Genomic DNA, 7004 nt, shown 5'->3' with positions numbered 1-7004 from the left:
CCAATCAGAGCAGAGACGCTGCGTGACGCAGTGACGAGCCCCGGTCAAACAGCTGCTTAACTTTCTCACGTGCCCACCCTGCACTGGTCAGGAGGAGGAAACAAGAAAGAAGAGATGTTTCAGGGGCAAGTTACACTTTCAAAGTCCAACCTGAGTGTCTGGGTGTGCTCAGTGATAGTGTGTGAGGGCAAGAGGGTAATATGGGACTGTACACTCAGACCTGCTAGGCTTTTACCCAATGGCCAATAAAGTGGCCTTAACCTCCTGCGCCTATTGTTAGATATGCATTTGTAATTTCCTCTAGCTATTTGGGATCAGTAGGACCAGATAAGTAAATAAAACGTCACATTGTCGACAAGAATTAAGTCCCAATGTCCTCAAAGCAGACTGTCTTCAAGTGTCTTATCTTGTTACAGTTGCTAAAATTGGTCAAAATTGTTGTCATATCAATCTGCAGACATTATTAATCATAAATAAACAAGTTCCGATCATAAAATGTGATCAGGTTTTGGCTCTTGTCCACGTTTGTGTCAGGACTGGCTGTAGACTAACAGGCCTAAGTTAAGTGGAATGAAGTATAAGCTCAAGTAAACCGAAAATGTGATGTCCTCATATGAGGACACAGGGTCTCAGGGGGTTAATGGAATAACCACAGAGTTTGTTCATTTCTATTTTACAATTAACTAATGTTCGTTTATTTTGCCACACATTACTCATTGTGTGGAAGTGTGGGGAAATACATGCAACAGATACAAGTCCAATTTTCATACTTCACAAGAGAGCCATAAGAATTGTGAATACCTCATACAGAGACTCTAGCATTCTTGGGATACAGTCAGCAGCCCTGAACCTAAGCCCCTCTTTACTGAAGCTGCTTAAGGTGCTACTTTTTAGTGCAAGGAGGTGTGTTCTTCTTCAGTGGATTTCAGATACTGTCCCTATGATTTCATATTGGATCCAGAGCATTACTTAACTATGAGCTTCTGGCTCAAGGAGCAGTCGTTCACGTTTTTCACCTTTGGGACCCTTTTCTGGATTATATTGGAAATGAGGCGGACCAGGCCCTCAGGAGTGGACTGTTTTGAACTGGATTTGGGGTTTTTTTTTTTTTTGTTTGTTTGTTTTGTTTTTTTCCTCGCAAGTGTGGAGAATGTATTCTGTGTTAGTTAGGGAATAAGATGGAAAAGAGGATGTAAATGAATATGCCCCTTATTTTCTATGTAAGATGCTTAAATTTGAAGATTTGGTCAACTTTAAAACAGCTCAAATTATGTACAATTATGTAAAAATGATGTACAATTATGTAAAAAGACAATTATTACCTGAAAGTATCCAAAAGATGTTTCAAAAGAGAGAAAGTCAACATGCTTTGAAAGGTGTCTTTATGTCCAAAAAAACACTGGCGAGGACCGATGCCAAACTACATTGTATCTCAGTTAAAGGAGTGAGTTTATGGAACAGTTGTTGTGAGGAACTGAAAACATGTAGAACATTAAGTAGGTTTTAATAACGTATTGATCAAATATGAAAATGGATGATCAAACTGTAATACTGGCATAGAAGAACAGGGTTGTTTTGTGTGTGAGTTGTATTTTGTCTTTGTTGCTATTTTGCCGTGTTTGCCTGTCTTGGTTTGTTTTGTTGTCACTTGCTTCATATGATGTGCTGTTAAAGGGTCAGTGTTATAAGCCTACACCTTTTTCGGACAGCAACAGTGCCTAAGTTAGGTTACATTACTTTATTGTAAAGTTTTGTACTGTACTATTGAAGTATCTGCCATTTTGTGAGAGGCTGTGACTTTATTTACATGAATTTATAGATTAACACATGATGTTCTTATTTCTATTTGCAGACCGAAATAAATCCTAAATTCTAAGACAAGAAAACATACCTTATATGTAGGGCTGTGTATTGGCAAAGACACAGGGGTTACGATTCAGTATATTGCGATTTTTTAAATCTAATTTTAGGACTGAACTGTCATAGTCGCAACAGACTCTCCCCTTCTCTGGTCGGGAAGCGAGCAACATGGCGTCAGGGCCTTCTCCCCTTACTTTGGAAACACTCATCATTGAACTGGAGAAATCTAGGAAAAGCACCACTGCAGAGCTCACCGCCTCCCTGAATGCGGCCCTCGCTCCAATTAATTCGGCTCTTGAGTCCATTACCACCACTGTGGCTTAACACACCTCTACAATTTCGGAGATGGAAACGGCCCTCATTACCCATTCAGATAACATCACAAGCCTGGAGCAAGACGGAGTGGAGCTATGCTCCAAGCTAACCTCGATAACTGAAGAGCGCTGTGCTCTCCAGGCTGCCGTGGAGGACTTGGTGTCTCGTTCAAAGCGTCAGAACCTAAGAGTGATTAGTCTGCCCAAAGACATTGAAGGTAATAACCCGAGACAATTTATGGCAGATTTATTCAAAGAAGTAGCTGCAGAGGCGCTATCGAACTCCACACCTGAACTAGACCGGGCCCATCGTAGTCTCAGATCCAAACCTTGTCAAGGATCCCGCCCTGTGAAAAAAAGGAGTGTTACTATGGGCAAAGGAGCACCACAATATGACCTATCGGGGTCATAGCATCAAATTTACGAGGACTTCAGTGCTGCAGTGGCGAAGACGCGAGCTGTTTTCAACCAGGTGAAATCCATGCTTTTTCAGAAAGGGATACGATTTGGCATGATTTACCCTGCCCGGCTGCGCGTCACCTTCAACGGTGTGAGCCACATCTTTGACTCCCCGGAGCAAGCAGAGCTGTTTTATGAAGAACGCATATGCAACACATGAAAGAGGGACCAAGCTAGCGGAATGACCACCGATGTATATGACTTAGTGATTCTTTTGGGACTATTATCTTTATCTTTATTTTTTTGCTGGACATTATATCAAACTTCAGTTGTATTGGTTAATGTTTATGCCCCTAATTGGGACAACTCACATTTTATGACTTCCCTTTTTTCAAAAATTCCCAATTTGGACACTCACCATTTCATTCTAGGGGGAGACGTGAGCCTAGTAATAGATCCCAAACTTGACCGATCCCATCTGAAAGTACTTATACCCTCTTCCATGTCGAATACACTATCATCTATTATGAGTCAGTTAGGCTGTATAGATGCTTGGCGTCTGCTCCACCCATTCACAAAAGAATTTTCTTATTTCTCAAAAGTACACCAAGCTTATTCCCGCATTGACTATTTTTTTTATAGACAGGGCTCTTCTACCTGCTGTGAAATCCACTGAATATTCTGCTATCATTATTTCTGATCATGCTCCACACATTTTAGATTTAGCACTCTCACCTAACACTACAAGACAGTGGAAGTTTAATACAGGGCTACTAGCTAAAGAAAGAGTTCTGTGATTTTCATTGCCCTCTCTGTTATGGGGAAACTTTAAAAGCAGTAACTAGGGGAAATATTATCTCATAGAGCACACATCTGGCTAGGAAAAATAAACAAAAACAGCAAGAGCTTATTGATGCAATTCTCAGCATAGAGTATTCAAGCTCTCCCAGTCCATAACTGTATGCTAAAAGGGTCAAATTATAATGATTTTGACCTGCTCTCTACGGATAAAGCAGAGTACCTTTTAAGATGGACCAAAGGGACATACTATGAATATGGTGATAAAGCCAGCCGTCTCCTCGCCCTTCAACTTAAACGTCAGTCAACCTCTAATTTCTTATCCCAAATTTATGACTCCTCTCACTCCCTAACTACCAGCCCAGCTGAAATAAACTCCACCTTCACTTCCTATTATTATAACCTCTATCAATCTGAATCTCCTGCAAATAAGACTACACTGGATAATTTCCTAGATAGCATAGATATACCTACCATAGATCCTCATATTAAAGAGGATTTGGAAAAACCTATACAGTTGGAAGAAATGATTAATTGTCTTAACTTAATTGTCTTAAATTACTACAGATTAACAAAGCTCAAGGGTTAGATGGATTCCCGGCTGACTTTTAAAAAAAAGTTTTCCCACCAACTTACTCCTTTGTTATTAGACATGTTTAATGAGACTTTTAAATATTGTGTTATCTCCTCACACATCCAAAGCTGCTGAAATGGTTATATCTTTAGATGCAGAGAAAGCCTTTGATCGGGTTGAATGGGACTGTTTGTTTTCTGTTTTGGGGAAATTTGGCTTTGGGTCTAAATTTATTTCTTGGATACAACTTTTATACTCTGCCCCATCCACTTGTGTGACAGCTAACTTTCAAAGGTCTGAATATTTCCCCCTGTCAAGAGGGACCCGCCAGGGTTGCCCAGTGTCTCCTCTGCTCTTTGCCATAGCAACAGAGCCTCTTTCCATTGCTCTCAAATCTTCTTCATGTTTCACTGGTATTCTTAGAGCTGGACTGGAACATAGAGTGTCTCTCTATGCTGATGACCTGTTGCTATATGTCACCAACCCAGTTAGCTGTGTAGATGATATTTTACAAATCTTGACAACTTTTGGATCATTCTCTGGTTATAAGTTAAACATCAGTAAAAGTGAGTGTTTTCCGGTAAACAAAGCAGCTAAACTGCTCTGGTTTGTGCCCCTCTAGCTTCTCGTTATCCTAGTTATATCAAAAACCCAATTGTACTTTCCTCTTTGAAAATTTGGAAACAATTCAGGCAACACTTCAAACTTTCAGCACCCATCCCATTAAGCCCTATTTGCAACAATCATTTCTTTACCCCCTCCAATTCAGACACAGCTTTCACTTTGTGGTGAGAGAGAGGCCTGGTTTGTTTTTCAGATTTATATTCAAAGGGCTTATTTGTTACATTTAATGATCACTGTGTTAAATATAATTTACCCAAATCTCATATGTTTCAATTTTTCCAAGTGTGCAATTATGTTTGCACACACTTCACATCTTTCCCTCAATCTCAAATGGGATCTCTTATCACTGAGGTGCTCTCTCTTCCAATGGCTCGTAGTAGGATTTCAGTATTATTTGACCTCATATCATCTTCGAATGTGACCTCCCTTGTGGGGGTCAGGCATAGTTGGGAAAGGGAGCTTGGCTTTGATTTGACAGATGAGTGGTGAAAAGAGGCACTAATCAGGATTGATTCTACATCTTCTTGCGCTCGTCTTAGTTTAATTCAGTTTTAGGTCCTCCACAAAAGGCACAATAGGCTGTTTCTAGGCATGAATGATATCTATGATAGATGTGGTTCATCTCTGGCAGATGATGTTCATATGTTTTTTTTTTTGTCCCAAACTAGTTAATATCTGGTCTTGTTTTTTTAAAACGTTAAGCCCTCAATATCATGTTGGAACCCTGCCCACTGATAGCCATATTTGGTGTACCTCGTACATCAACTAGTCTCACTAGAAAAACTCTGATGTTGTCGCTTTTGCCTCGCTCATAGCCCGCAGACGTATTCTGTTACATTGGAAAAGCCCAAATGCCCCTCCTACTACTTATTGGTTAAGTGATTTAATTTCCTTTCTGTCATTGGAAAAAGTTAAATATTCCTTAAGAGGTTCAGCCGCCAATTTTTATAAAAGATGGCAACCTCTCATCACATATGTAAAGACCCTTACCTCTCTGGACCCCAAGTGAATTGATTTGATGCATCCAATTTTTTTTTATTTTATCTATTTTTATAGTGAGCACACGGGGCATCCTTTATTTATTATCTATTTATTTTATTTTTTTCTTTCACCTCCCTTTATATTATATCTTATTTTATTTCTTTTCCTCTTCTTTTTATTTATTTACCAATTTATCTTCACCTATTAATTGATTATTATTATTATTATTATTATTATTATTATTATTATTATTATTTATTATTTTTATTTATTTTATTTTCCCTCTTTGTTCCTGGGGGATGTTCTTCTTCTAGTTCTCTGTTCTAATGCACCGTATTAAAAAAAAATAAAAAAAATAAATTTAAAAAAGTGGGGAAACAGCTGTGAATCAACTTTGTATCTTGTATTTGATACTTGTGAAATGCTGGTCTCCAATAAAAATAACTGAAACAACAACAAAAAACATTCCTTTTTTGGGAGTTGTCTAGCTTTTGCCTCTCCATTGCACCTGTTGTCACTTTGATTTGCACCAAAGCAGCTGAAACTGATTCACAATCACTTGTGCTTCCAAACAGATTGATATCCCCGAAGTTTAACTGACTTGTGTTATAGTGTGATGATTAAATGTTTCCTTGAGCAGTGCTGTGACCTTTATATATATTTATTATCAACAAAGTGTGGCATAATACTATGAAACATACTGATTGACAATCATAGTCTTGCTCTTACGCAATAGAAAACATTAGTCACCATCCAAACAGTCGGAAATACAGGTTAGCATGAAAGTCGGGTCAAATGAGGTCAGTAGAATATGAGCATCATGTGGCTACAGACAGTTTAACAGTGACAGAATTTATAATATTAAATATATGGTGAGCAGGCTTTTAGGAAAAGTTGTGATGTATATCAAATATTCCACAAGTGGCATAGATGTGAACTGTAATATGTAACTTGGTATTTATCGATACAACTTTTCTTTGTTCTTCATTTTTATGAAGAAAAAAACGAAAATCACATTTTTTGGTAATCTAGGGGAAAAGGTCACTCATATTTGTGTCTTATTTCTAGTATCAATTACATTAACTAACTGTTAATTTAAAGACACATTTCAAGAGTGTGCTGTCCATCGTTGGGGTAAGCAGTGTCACAGGTGTCACAGGTGCTGGTCCTTGACCTCTACTTTTATCTTTGACCTTTCTATCTCCCGCTTTGTTTACACTGATTGTTGTTTTTTAAAGTGTTACACAAATAAATGGCTACAGTTGCTTGTAAATCCTTCTTGAGTCAGGATTTAACTAAAGGCCTGAAGTATGAAAAGCAATACGTATAAAATCAGTCAACCAGGCCCATAATACAAATTAAGATCGTGATTGTGGGACCGAGTGAAAACAGACTTCCTGAGTTGCTATTTGTTTGATTTGGACAAACAAAAAAGACTCTTGGTTGCTACAGTT

Source organism: Epinephelus lanceolatus, chromosome 9 (genome assembly GCF_041903045.1).
Source record: "Epinephelus lanceolatus isolate andai-2023 chromosome 9, ASM4190304v1, whole genome shotgun sequence".
NCBI classification, from domain to species: Eukaryota; Metazoa; Chordata; class Actinopteri; order Perciformes; family Serranidae; genus Epinephelus; species Epinephelus lanceolatus.
This window is presented reverse-complemented; position numbering follows the sequence as displayed.